The 14,435-nt window shown below is 36.7% G+C and overlaps 1 long non-coding RNA gene across 3 annotated transcripts in view; it reads left to right on the top strand.

The window, feature by feature from the left end:
• The window catches only part of LOC130154180 (uncharacterized), a 69,028-nt gene that overhangs the window by 38,397 nt on the left and 16,196 nt on the right, over positions 1-14,435 (top strand). The window contains exon 5 of one of the 3 annotated variants that reach the window (XR_008823623.1): positions 9,586-9,709. The exons of 1 other annotated variant lie outside the window; for it this stretch is intronic. This is a non-coding gene — a long non-coding RNA (uncharacterized LOC130154180). Of the gene's footprint in view, positions 1-5,723; positions 7,125-9,585; positions 9,710-14,435 lie in introns of those variants that run through there. One more of the 3 variants, XR_008823624.1, reaches the window with a different exon arrangement.

The following is a 14,435-nucleotide window of genomic DNA, read 5'->3' as shown; positions in this document are numbered from 1 at the left end:
AGAGAAAGGCAAAGGGGTGAAAGAAAACACCATCTGCTAACTCTCGATCAGTCACTTATAAGCAAACCAGAATATAATGAAGGCCATTGCATTCTGATCATGAACAGATCCTTCTGCTTGGCTTATGTTATTTTTCCTCAAAAATAGTGCATATGTTTTGTAACAGTTTGGTAAACACATGAAAAAGAGAGGGAAAAGAAAGCTAAAAATCTCTGCTGAACTGTATGAAATGCAGCAATTTGGATGCTTTGTACTTTTCTAGTATTTATTTATTTACAGGCGCTCTCAATAACATTTACACTATCAGTAATTTGATTTGCTAAGAGCTTGATTATGCAGCCAGCAGTTTCACATTGTCATCATTGTATTTGACAAAGTGAATCCAGATCAACACTAATTCATCACCTTACATTCTCAGTTATTTATAGCCATTAACTGATACACTTATTCTATTAGCTGACTGCTAAATGTAGGATATTTGTGGAATCCTCTCTAGGGTCGAAATAGTAATTATTTTTAAGTCTGTGCATTTTCTAAAATGAATGATGACGTTCTAGGCTATTAATAGAGAAAAGAGACATAAAATGGCATACCCACCTGTTGTGCCAACTACCAGCAGCCAATAATGTATGTTAACACAAGGCAAATATTCTTTAATTCATACTTACAAAATGAAATAAATCAATTAATACTTTGATTAGATGCAAATAATCCAATTATTGCAAAAAGTAAAATTCATTGCAGCATTGTCACGGCACTCAAATTCTAGTCATGAAACACTTAAGCAAATGAATAATTTTATATGGGAAGGAACATGCCCCAGTACATAGGACAATGTATGTAAGACAGTCTTGCACTTAAGTCTTCTTTCGGAAGAGATTATATTGAGACATGCAATTACTGATACAGTCTTTTAAGGACACTTTCAACCGCATCTATGGTAAGGATTGAGTCCTAGTGATGTTAGTTCAGCTTAATTATGAAATCAAGGAAAAATTTTGGGAATCTCTGCAGAGGTTGTGAGGCTCGTTACTTTTAATAGTATTTAAAATTCAGTGTCCCCAAAGATTTCATTTGAATGAGATTTTTTTAAAAAACAGCTCATCACTAGACCAGTTAAAATAAAAATACCTTATGCCATTTTCTCTTTTGGAAGTTGATTTTGCTAGTACAGTAAGCTAGTACTGTGCCTTTCTGGCACCAGAATATGGTATCATGAAGAGCAGCAATGTAGGATCAGAGTCAGATTGTTTATTGTTTCTTTGGCTTTGAAGTTAGCAGCAATCAAGCCCTTGTGCTTTTGAAGTCCATGGAAGTACCCCTTTGCAGGGAAGGCAGACTGCTTCACCTGTGGAAGGTGAAACTACAGCTGCTAATGCAACAGAGCTGTACCATGTGCAGGTGACAAAGTATACCTAAAACACTTCTGGGGGAAATGTCCAGTCTGCCCCCTAAATACATGTATTTTCCTGCCCAGAACTTCTTGAGGAAAAGCAGTGTGTTCCTTAAAAACAGCACTGAGCAAAATAAACATGAGAGCACACCAATTTTGTTTTAAAATCAGGTTTGTGATGCCATTATGCTATAAATTTTCTTTTCTTTGGTTACAGCAATGAAGCCACATGTTTTCACTGACAGAAGGAAACAGAGTGCATTTAGACCAGGCATTAATTAGGACTTCATTGTACTTGAAACACTTGATTTAATTTTAAGAAGGATTTATCTGATAACTGTGATGTTTTGCTGCTTGCAAGCATTCTTCTTTTGGCCTAATTTCAGTTAATGACCTTTGACTGTAAAAAGCAAACTTAGGAGACACAGACACAATCGTGCTTGATGTGCTATTAATGTTGTCTATAGAGTCAGCATGTTTCCATCTTTGCCAGCTCTTAGCATGCTTTTAAAGGTATGCTCCCAGAGATTACAAAGTCATTTCAGTGCATTTAAAATTGGTTTTAGGGCTGTTCAGGCTGAAGGATTAAAGCACAGTGTTGGAGTTCATGGTATTTCAGCCCAGCAAATCAGGATAGCTCAAGCCCACACATGAATCAGAAGTATATATGCCTCTCTGGGTGCTCGTGTAAAACGGGGACTCTGAAACAGAGAAAAGAAAAAGTACATACAGGTTGCTTAAAGGAATGGTTTTCTTTAGCAGCCAACTCTTGTTACTAAGGCAAAGCGAATTGCTCATTCTAGATTCATGGTAACCCAGCTATCAGCAGATAAAATTTTCCCACTGATAGGGCTCCCTGAGGACCTTTCCCATAGCACCATGTTTATTTGCCTTGCAACTTCCAGAAAAATAAACAAAAACCACTACGGGGCTGTTTAAATGTGAGTCTTAGGGAACTGCTTTCTGATCTCCTCAGTACAATTGGGGAATGTCAGCGCTACATGATGATAAATGTGCAGAGGCTGAGTTTCTCTTGTTTTAACATGAAAACTGCTTTTTCTCTTGCATGTAACCTGTATCACATAGTCCTCAGAGACAAGTGGATGCTGTAGGAGCAACTTCCACAGCTAAACTCTGGAGTATCTTACAACTTAATACAGAAAATACATATTTGCTGCAATTTTATTGTCTCAATGGAGTTATTTTGGCTTAGCTGAATGCTACAGTAAATTATGTCTTGCATAATACCCCCTCTGCTTGTCTACTTGACATCCAGAAACTTGAAGAGGTTAGTCACTGTCTAACGTCATAGTTAATTACTTCTTAAAAGACAATTTTACCAGTTGGCACCTGGCTAACTGACCATATCTGCCCTCTCCTTGGAGGCAGTCTCCCTAGGACAGCTCTGAAGCTCAAGATGGGGGAGCGTATGCACCATATCTGTTAGAAATAAATAATGACATCTCCACATGAGAAATAATCTGGTTTTCTTACGCTGATTTATGTAAGGGCAGTGACAGGAGGTTTGTATCTGCCCCTTATTTCATCACTAAATTCCTATCATATACCCATTCCTACTAAAAATTGAAAAAAAGGGGGAAAGTGTATTTTAGCATCATGAAACATGTCCATTCCTTGCATATTGTTTCAAAACAGAGTAACCATTGTCCCTGTGACACATTCATTATGCAGAGAAAAGGAGAGGATTATTTCAGTATAGTCAGCCAGGCTACCATGGTGAAAGTAAAAAGCTGCCTTTCCCGTAATATTTAAAAGTCCAAGAACGTTATTGAAGCTGAAAAGGAATGAATTAGCTAGGTGTGGTCTAACTGAGCAGGAAAAAGAGGCATGAACTTAATGTAGACCAGTAAATATGAGACTCCCAGATAAAAAAAGTGTTCTTTCAGAGGAATGTAGGTGTCACCATTCCTGGTTTCAACAGAAATGCACAAGGGACTTCACAGCCATGTATGTATTCTTTCATTGACAGTACTGGCCTAAATATGTGTTACACACTGGGATTATTTTGCATTCATTGAAAGTTTCTGTGTTTTACCGTGAAGAAATGTGCTGGAAGCCCATGTGGAGCTCCTGCAAAAAAATGTATTAAAAATCTGCCACCAAATTAAAGTAAGGCCTGAGCTGATCTGATGTTTTGGTTCTATGAATCCCTACTGTCTCCTAATCTGGTCCCTTTGCATTAAAACCTGTTTGGTCTTCTTTGCATTAGCATCTAGGCCCTTTTATATGAAATCAGTGTTGTTCCAAAAAGAAAACAAAAACAGAATTATGAAATATTGTCTGAAGAGCAACTACTATTACTTGTGGAAAAATGCAGAAAAAAATAGCACTGCTTTTCTTTTCTAACTTCTGGGAGAATGGTGCAGACTATTAAGGCTGTATAATATTTAGATGGGGTGAGAAACATGAATTTACATTTCTCTGATATATAACTGATACAGTGGCTAGCAATAGGCACTCACATAAGTGTGCTGGCAGGAAATTATCCACTATACTCCTTTGTATTCTAACAGGGGGACTAGGATTAACTATCCTGAAGTAGACCAAATACTCTGAACGTAGATTATTCTGACTGAAGTTGAACCAAGGTCGTTCTGGGATTTCAGTATAGAGGAGGGTATTTTGCTGTCTCTTAAGAGCATATATTTTGTATACTGTACCTAGCAACAGGAATATAATATCTTTCATAATAAAAAATAACCTGTTTCCATGGAGAAAAAAGTAGAGGTAGGGTGCTGACACAGAAGGACTCCTGTGCTATCACAAACAGCTAGTATATTTTGCTTTGACTATATTCCTTTCCACCTTGCCAATAAAGAGTTTAAATTAACCTAGAAAATGAATCCCTGCTATGAAGCAGACACACACAAAAGATCAAGAAAAATAATGAACATAATAGTTCAAGTATTTTTAACAGAAGATTGTATGCAGAGAGGCATAAAACGAAGCAAAGTGTGACATGTTGTGGTGAAGACAGTGTGGTAGTAACAAGATGTATCAGTGGGAAGATGAAAGTTGTAACAATTTAAATTTTCATGACCTCTCTTTGATTTGTGTCAGAAATACCAACATATTGTGACCTCTACAGCTTCCAAGGGCAGACACTTGTATACAGCATTTCCTCCATTGTCCTTGGCATAAGGCACTTCTCATGAGCAAAGATGTAAGCTTGTTCAACACAGCCAAAGACTGTGTAAAACAGTGATATCCCAGAGGAAGAGTGGGGTTCCATACGTTGTGAAAAATCAGAGCATCTCCTTCACAAACAAAAGAACATGAACCATCCTGTGCAAGTAGGAGCTGAGACTTCCAGTTGTGGTTTGGGGTTTGTTTGTTTGTGTTTTTCCTATCTATGGGATCATATGACCCAGATCTGTAACTCCTGAAAGGTTCCCTTGAGGTGCATCTAAGAAACATTGTGGGAAAACACAGTTTTAGGTAAGTATGAATGCCTTTATTGACTTGGAGGCTGGATTAGCTTTGGTGGAAACTGATGGCAGTGTACAATACATAGAATGAAATAAAATTTCGGGATGCAAACTGCCATAAAAAGCAGTGGAAATCTCATGAATCCTGCAAGATCCATGCACAATCGCAAACCATTCCCACTTGCCCAACCATATATTTTGAGCGATTTTGAGTCCTGTGCCAATGCTAGTACAGTCTACATAGTTCAAGACTAGATCCTGAGCTGTCTTTCTAATGTTTAAAAATCTTTACAAAGGAACATGTGGAAAGATAAAATCTAAGTAGTCTTTTAATTGTTAATAAGTAAACCACATCGATCCCTTTCTACTCTGTTTAAAATCACTTATTCTGACTGAGAGTATTCACTCATTGGGATTTAAGGTAACATAACTAACTGACTTCAAATTCCACCTTTAGCTGCTTCAGATGAATCTTTTTGCATGAAAACAAGCCCTGAACTATAACTGATACATGTGAGGTTGCCCTTTGACTCACTTGGCTGTTTGCCTGAAAGCCTGCGTGCTTTGGATGAAAAGGTGTTAAAATAAATGAGTTAAAAAGAATACCTGCCTATAGTACGAATAGGTAAGATTTATTCCTCATGGTATTACAGGTGCAAATTTACCACACTGTACTGATGGTTTTCAAAGTCATTCTAATACGCCGTGTCACTTATTATTTTTTAAATAGAATTTGCTTTTTAAAATTATTTTTACTGTCTAAAAGTAACGCACTTAACTATCAGAAGAGAATGTTTCCAGAAAGCATACACTGCTGTTTAATTATTCTTTTGTATCTCTAACACATGATTATTTTACATGCCCACTTCATCCCCAATAAGCTTACAGAGAAATGGGAGGATTCACTGAAAAGAGCAACATCCTTCAGTGTTGCATGAGAGACCGTGGTTGAACAGGGTGACCTGCTGTGACCTCTAAACTCAGCGGAATGGGAACTCTTAAAAGGATATGTAACCAAAGCCTGAGCTGTATTTAATTAACAGTTCATGAAGTCTGGAAACTTTTTGAAATACATTAAAATTTAATTAATGCTTTGAATGTTAAGGATGTATATTTTAGTGAAAAAGAATGATAATAAAGCGTCCAGTTTAAAAAACAAATGAATAGAATTTACATTGGTTTACTTATAGCTTACACATATTAGAAGTAGCCACATGGGCTTCAGATTCAGTATCTGCAACATTTTAAGAGATATTGAAGTACATTCAAAGACCTTGTGCCTTAAGAAACCAGGAAACTGATTTTAATAATTCTTCTTCATACCATTCATAGTTTTAATATGCTCTAACACACTGTAGAGTTCTTCTATAGGACTCCCACATAGTCACACAGGAAAAAGGTTCAGTCATGCACAGCAAAAAATCAGTCTGCTGTTTGGTGGCACATGGAATTAAACTTCTTAGTAGAACTGTACCTTAGGCAATATTTCTGAGGGAGCTTTTTGATATAATGAAAACAATAGTGAAATTACAGAATTATTTCAAGTGTCATTGTGTTTTCTTCCACCTAGTAAATCATTAAATCAAGTGTGAAATATTTGTGACCTCACTATTGATATCAAGAGACAGTTTGCTCTTGATGTTCTCAGCATCTCTGCCTTAACACTAATAAAAAAGGAAAAGGTACACCTTGTGTAACAACTAGTTTTTGTATCATAATTTTTTATGGGAATTGAAATTAAGTGGTAAAAGTCATTATTAAAATCACATTTAAAAAATCCAATATTTTAAATTAAGTATATATTCCTATGATCAGGGACAAATTTTAGAAAAGAAGAAGAAATATCTGTGAAATTATTTGAATCAGAATTAAATGCTTCAGTTCTTTGTTAGTTTATTGTTTAAATTTGAAGTACCATTTTACATGAAAATAATGCATAAAAAGGGACTGATTTTTTTTCCCCCCTAAGTGGATCAAGAGACTGTAATCTGTAACATGTTTCTGGGTGCGACCTAAGCTCCAAGAGCAGGTTTGCTATTCTTACCCAAGCCAAGAACTACAGGGCCTGAGCTGAGCTCTTTTAAATAGCTTCCTTAGGTTTAGTAAACTTTTAATCAGATCCTCAGATCAGAACATTATAACAGTCACCACCTGCTTTCTCAAAAGAAGATACGTATTATATGAAGAGAATTTGGATGTGCACTGTTTTCAGTGGATCTCTGCAGTTTATGAAAGCTCAAGAGTTCAAACTGCAAATTCTAAGCTTGTTCCCAGGGTTCAGATGGTTAAGATTTATTTGTGATAGAGTAACTTCAAGAGACACCATCTCTTTTCTGGTTTGGTTGTTGGTTTGGGGTTTTTTGGGTTGTTTGTTTTTTTTTTTTTGTCTTTCACTTTTCCAAGTATAAGATAATATTGTGGATATTGGAGAGATGTATTTTCCCCTCATTATCCACTTGACAGTACTTGGTCTTTGTTTCAGCTGTTTCCCTTCTTTATAGTTAAATGTTTCCTCTGGTCTTTTTTAACCGTTTTTTCCACAGCAACAAAGGCAGCAAATAAATTTTAAAACAAAGCAAGATCTGATTGCCATAAAACCCCAGAAGGTTTATAAAGTGTTAACAGTATTGCAAACACCTTAATAAAAACCCCTCCTGAAGCCCCTAGTCAAGCTTCTTATAAGTGCAAATAGAAAGTGTTGACTTTGTTGGAAATTTATTGAGCATACTGACTGCTGCAGAGTTTGCCTCATTGGTAAGGGGATAGGCAGACATGTTTAAAAGGGGTTTTCCAGGGTGAAGATAAAGAAATAAACTCATTGAAGATATAAAGAAAAAATACTTCAACAAATATGATACTAAAAACCTCACGTCTGACTGGGGATTTCAAAATGTCAAACTTCATGTATGAATTACAAAATCATATAATGTAATTTGCATTATTTTATGAGCAGTAAGAAGGATGCAAGACATTTACTGGTCAGAATTTTTATTTCTCCCAGAGCACTTGCAGATGCAGTTTCGAGATACTTCACTTTAAGGCACTCTATGCACTTGTGCTACATTTTGTGCTCTCTTCTTATTTGGCCTGGGAAGAGACTGTTCTGATCACTGGAAATTTTTCTGAATAAAAGATGTGTCGCTTATATTTAAGGCATCATGTCAACAAAATCAGATTTATCCTCTGTTTTGCCAGAAATGTTAGGTCCACGCTTTTTGAAAAAAGTTGTAATGGAAGACATATTTTGGCTACTGTTCTTTAAATGCCCTTGCTGTGCATGAAATTTCAGTAAAACTGTCTATACAGTAGGCTTTTGGTGCAAAAAAAAATGACTTGTACATAAAACTATACAATACCTAATTTCACCTGTAAGCCAAAGCACAGAGAAAAGAAGCAGATTTTGGCCCAGGCAAAAGCTAAAGGGTGACTGTTTCTGTTAAACCATCCTGCAAGCATTCTATGAAGTCGGTTGGTAGCTGTATGAACAGTTTAAATTTATCCATAACACCAATTCATGTACTCTTGACAAGATTAAAAGAATAGGTTTAACATCAATTAATAACCATGTTTGCATTTATATGAATGAGAATTTCCTTGTTTCCATCAGCACAAGCAGAAATAGACTAGATACTTTAAATTCTTCAATCAAAATATATGAGCAAGAAAAGTTAAAATTAGTCTAGGAGGTGAATCCAGTAATAAATAAAAAAATATAATCAAGAAAATTTTAAATTAAGGCCCTGCTTAAAATATATCCCTGGGAGAAAAAAGTTAACTAAAATCCCTTCTTTTCCCAGTGATCCCCAGCAGGACTTCTGTCAATATCCTTGTTAGACATAACTCACTATATGGGAACTTGTCCAGGAAATATCTATTATTTCTGTAATGACTACAAAAAAACTTGTGAATGTTTCTGAAAACATCCTACTTCAAGTCAATAATAAAATTATTATTTTGTAAACTTTTTTGTTCTCAGCTGAAGGCTGTGAGCTCCTTTCTGAATATACCTCAGAGTGAAAGAGCTGAATAAAGGTACTTTCTTTGATCAAACAGCTATTTTCTCTCTTCTCTATTTCATATTTTAATCTTCTGTCTGTATAAGAAAACTTCTCTGTGGCATATAGCTAAGTCTAGTCTTAAAATGCAGAAGATAATAGTCATTGTTCAGTCACAAATATAGAATAGAAACAAATATGAAAGGTAAAAATGTATATATATATAAAAAAAGCAATGAGAAGAAAACATGGCAATAAATATTATTTCATTAAATCTGTCTGCTTCTTCAGGAAACACTTGTACTATGGGTACCAGGGAAGGCTGGATGGGGCAAAGTCTTTTGGAACAGTGTGGCCTTTTAATATAATTGCTGGAATAAATGTATAAAATTTACAAATATAATTAATAGTCCAATTTGAAGGGCTACAGAGACATCTGAGCTTTTTCCAATTATTATCACAACATTTACTGGTTGTTTACATTTTTCTTTCAAGTGTATATTTATGCATATTAAAGATGTAAGCTCATGGCCTATACCTCTTTGTACCTTCATTTGTCCTGTTTTGCAGTTCTTATCTACAGTACATGGGATAAATCTAGTCAGGCACTGGGGAAAAAAAGAGACTTGGGTTCATTCTGTAGTGTTCAATCAGAAGATAGAAAATTGCATCGTGTCCTTTTATTCATTTAATCCCTGTAAAACTCAGTTCCATACTCAGTGGAATATTTTGTTTCTGTTTTCTATAGGACCCTGTGGGAGGATCTATCCATCATCCAAACCCATGTACAACACATAACCTGAATAAACGCAAGTTGAATTCACCAGAATCTTTGCCAGTAATACAATAAAATATTATGACACTTCTTCAGATACAGTTGCTATGCCCTGTGTGTTTTGCCCATATAATTTACCTTCTGGGGAAAGTAATATATGATAAACTTGTTGCAGGTGGTAATAAATTAGTAAATGCAGAACTGATTCAGAGCGTCCATGTCCGCCCATCTGTAGCACAGATGTTTTGCAAAAGATTTAGAGACTGTTTTGCAGGCACTCAGCCTCTGAGGTGAATTAGTTGCATACTTACATGGAAAAATGGAAACAGTCCTTTTTTGCATGTGCTCCCTTTATTTGGTTTTTTTCCTTCCTCTACACTCCTCCCACACAGAGCCTCTCCCATGCACAGCATGTCCACTTGCATAGATCAAAAGTAGTTTTTTATCTGCAGCACAGCATTGCTTCTGATGCATTATTATTTTCCTTTAAAGCATCTTGTAGTATCTTTACTGGGATTTCTAATAATTTCAGTAATTGTACTCTCTAAGTAATCAGGAAGTACTTACTGATTTTTCTAAAAACTGTTACTAGAGAGGCAAACTTTTTGTGGTCTGCAGGGCTGGTTCGGTCTATCAAGCTACACTTATCCTAGACTAACTAGGATTTTCGGCACAGGCAATGATCACCTGTCTATTATAATATGTAACTGCCAATGTTTAACTCCTTTACTTAAGGAAAACCTCTGTTAGTATGATTTTTAAGAATTAGCTGTTTTAGAGATGATGCCACATAGCCTTGTCAACCTTCCTGGTGTTTACTACAGACTTCTTTTCCTTGGCACTCTTCCTTTAATCTCAGATATCTCACTCAGAATCCAAACAGTCTGAGAAAGGTCCATCTGGGGTCTCCTATGACAGCTGAAAAAGGTTATGTGTAATGTACTCAGATACGTTGAGCAAAGCCGTCCCTCTCTAAATTCAAATAATTAATCTTTTCCAGATTGGCAGTAATTCAATATTGAGTATGTAGAGGCTCAAGCTTTGATATTTATGTGGCTCCTCAGCACTTCAAGATAATATATTACTAGATTAAGGAGCACTGAAGACAAATATTTCAGGTTTTGCAGTGTTATTTCCCTCAGTTATCATATCTTTAAACTAGAATTATAATGGTGAGACATAATGCTTATAACCCGATGACAAACTTGCCTCGCAATTCCAATAGCATTTCTATTAATGGCAGACAGCAATCTTGCTGATCAAATGGATAAAGGCTACATTTAAAACCTAATACACAGCCAGGGCAACCACTAAGAATTTGGAGGTCTCATGAGTAGCTTTTTTTGTATCTGTTCTGAGGGCACTGTACCATAGAGCAGTAACAGACTAAAGGAAGCTCATAAAGAAGCTAATCCTATTTTACTGTGTGATGTAGTTATAAATTAAGGCCCAGATCTGTGGAGGTAGAGAGGTGCTTTAAGTACCTTCTACCTCCATTTCAACCCTTAGACCTTCACTGAGGTAGATGGGAGTTTTCAAACAACTTCATTGCTGTGTACCAACTTGCCTAAGTACAGCATCAAGTCTAATGTTACCAATGTATTCATTGCACATGATCTTAAAACATCTCAATGATTGTTGCGATCTAGCTATGTATCTTTAATGACAGAAACATCAAAAAGAAATAACCAGCACAAAACAAACTGAAAGTAATTACATTACTTCCTGGTCTGATGACATAAAACCCCCACAGCTCACAATAGGTTTAAAAAGGGGTGGACAAAACCTGTAAATACAGATCTTGCTCTTTTAAGACCTCCCAGTGTAAGCACACACAGCAGCCCCACACCCCACTGCTTGATTTGTAATTGTTAATACTACACAGTCTGAGAGCCATAGTTCTAGAACATCCCAAAACATTTGCTGAGACACTTGGGAGTCACAAACAGAAAAAAAAAAAGCACATTTGCTTTGGGGACACAGAAACCTTTTCTAGGTCTGGGTTGACACATTCTCTGCTTCCCAGATCACCATTACAGCTCTATATGGATGCAATCTGTCATGCCTGTAGGTGGAGAACAGCCTCTCTATTGGGTTTATTTTGTCTTTTGCAGCTCAAGTGCTATTCCCTTATACAACAGAGCTAGCTAACCCATGCCAAACTGGGAGGAAGGCAACTTCAGTATGCAGCTGAGGCAATTCACCAACTGCCACAGAAATCATTTTGTTTGTACCTCAGTTTTTAGTAGCACTACATGCTGTGACAGTCCATGATGACTGGAATATATTGAGCTGGTAACTGTCACCTCTGCTTGATAGGCATCATGAGCAATGAATGTACCCAATGCATTACACTTTACTGAGTGCACTCCTGGATGCCTGGATGGTGAAGGGAGCCTGACTCCTCACTTCACATCAGCTATAGGAATGCCTGGGATTCACTCTATCATTTGGATGAACACATAGACTATCTAAACTGGCTTTTAAAATGGCAAGTGACAGAGAATATATCACAGTCCTTGGATAACTGCCATTGCCGGTAACAACACAGGTTTTATTTTAGTCTGAGCTGCTCCAGCTTTAATGTTGGCTAACCAAATCTGTTACCTCCTACTTGATAATTGCCTATATCACACTGACAGCATGTATGGATGTGAACTGGTACTTTCAAGTAAGAAATTCCTACATGTTTCCTCTTGCTTAATACTTTCCTACCCTGCTGTATCTGACAAATATTGTCATATACCCATTCACTTTTATTTAAGCAATCATATCCTTAATCGTGTTTAATACCTTTTCCTATGCTGGAATGGTCTGTAAAGTCAAAGGGAGCCCAATTCTAAGCAAACATCTGGTTTCCCAATCGTCATGGTAGTGTCCACTCATGGTGCATCCTCACAATCAGAAAGCTGAATGGAGCAGTTTCCAATATAGGGGGATTTCTGAGATACAGCTGACAGAGAGAAGCATGCAAAAATTAGCTGGCTGTGGCTTGCAGCTTCTGCTGAGTTGTGAAGGCAGTGGGAGAGACCCTTCACCTTGCAGAGAAAATAATACTTTTTCAGGTGCTGTAGGAGCGGGAACCAAACTGCTTTCATGTCCTGAGCACCAAAATGTCTTGCCCTATATGATATAGTATACTGATGCTGAAGTTGCACATAATTTAATGCAGTAGACAGCTACAGATTCACAGTTGAACAGACATGTAAAAAATCATGTTATTGTGTACAGAGGAAATTGTATGATATGAATATGATCTGACACAACTGACAAAACGTGACAGTATGTATCAGGCTAATCATGCAGAGAGAAAATATGGGCAGTTTTCAGAAAACAGGGTTTTGTTGTTTAGTTATTTTCCAAAATACTGTATAAAAGCCTATTTTTTGACCTTTTGCCCAGTTCACTGAAAGTGATGGAAAAAATTTTCTTTGATTTCATGGGTTGTTGGATCAGGCCCAGAGACTGCAGTAGTGTAGCAATTTAATCTGAAGGGCACTGTCAAAGCCAGGCAGAGGCAGAGGGTTAGGGTAGCTGGAGAGATTCAGAATAGAGCTGAGATTCACAGGGAGAATTATTAATGTAAAGCTTGCAAAGGCCCTTCTCCCACTGTGCATACCTCTGTCAAGCAAGATCAATCACTCACTTCCACACCAACCAAATTTGTCCAAGATTAGGAAGACAGTAATAATAAATAATTAGCAATTATATCACACCTTTCATCTTCAAAGCATCTTACAAACATTCACTAATTATTCCTCACAACAGTCTTGTGAGTTAGGGATTTTCATACCAGTTTTACAGCATTCATTAAGGACTCAAAAAATTTACAACGTAAAAAAAAATAAACCAAAACCAGGAAACTACCCTCACCCTGACTATATGAGTGTTTACTGTAGACAAGTACATAAGAAAATGTGGTGTGTCTTGGGAAACTTCTGTCCCAGTAATTCTTGCATTCTCTAAAAATTATACATGTATGTATCATAACCTCATGGAAGTAACATAAGGTAAAATAAACCCTATTATTTTAAGTCTCTGTCATCATAAAAATATTAAATACGTGATTTTTGAAACAATTACACAATTATTTAATCTTTTACCAATTACTGTGGGCATCAAATATGCTTTCCGATTATAGATTCCTGAAATATCAAAAGAATCTTAGAAAGTATCTATCAACTATCTATTTGTCAGATGAGTGCTGGGAGCATAAATGCAGTGGTCCTAAGAGACTCTAAAGCAGCTGTGTTTCTCAAAGCAGCTAAAAGGACACATGAAATATTGCTTGTAATGTCTTTTATACCCAGTTTTACGTTCATTCTGTGCAAAAAGAAGCTGCTAATGGGAAAAGGAGGAAATGTTAATGAATTCGTTCCCTACCTCATAATGCAGGTTATTTAGAAACACATGGTTATCTTCACATCTTTCTGGTTAGCGTGCAACATGGAGAAGGAGTTACTGTAAAGGATAAAGAATTGCAGAGAACTACAATTGCTCATGACTCCCTGCTCCCTATTGTGTGTGTAAATTGGAATAGATCCACTGAAGGAGATGGGTCTCAGCTGATTCATGCCAGGCAAAAATGTAGTGTGCCTTTGTGGTTTATAGACCCTCTTTGTCTCAGTCTTCCCAATAGGCAGCTCTGCACTTTTCCAAATGAAAAAGAACAGACTGAGAAACTATTCAGTGGAAACCCAGTTTTGCTCTGCTGTTGTTTCTCAGATTTTCACTTCACCCATGGGCAAAACAGGAAAATTAAACAAGTAGCTTCTTACTTGTTTCAGGAGAGGATTTTCTTGTACTCCTTCAGGATTCACACA

This window comes from Falco biarmicus, chromosome 8 (assembly GCF_023638135.1).
Source record: "Falco biarmicus isolate bFalBia1 chromosome 8, bFalBia1.pri, whole genome shotgun sequence".
In the NCBI taxonomy this organism is placed as follows: Eukaryota; Metazoa; Chordata; class Aves; order Falconiformes; family Falconidae; genus Falco; species Falco biarmicus.
Note: the sequence above shows the minus strand (reverse complement) of the source record. Positions and strands in the feature narration are given on the sequence as shown.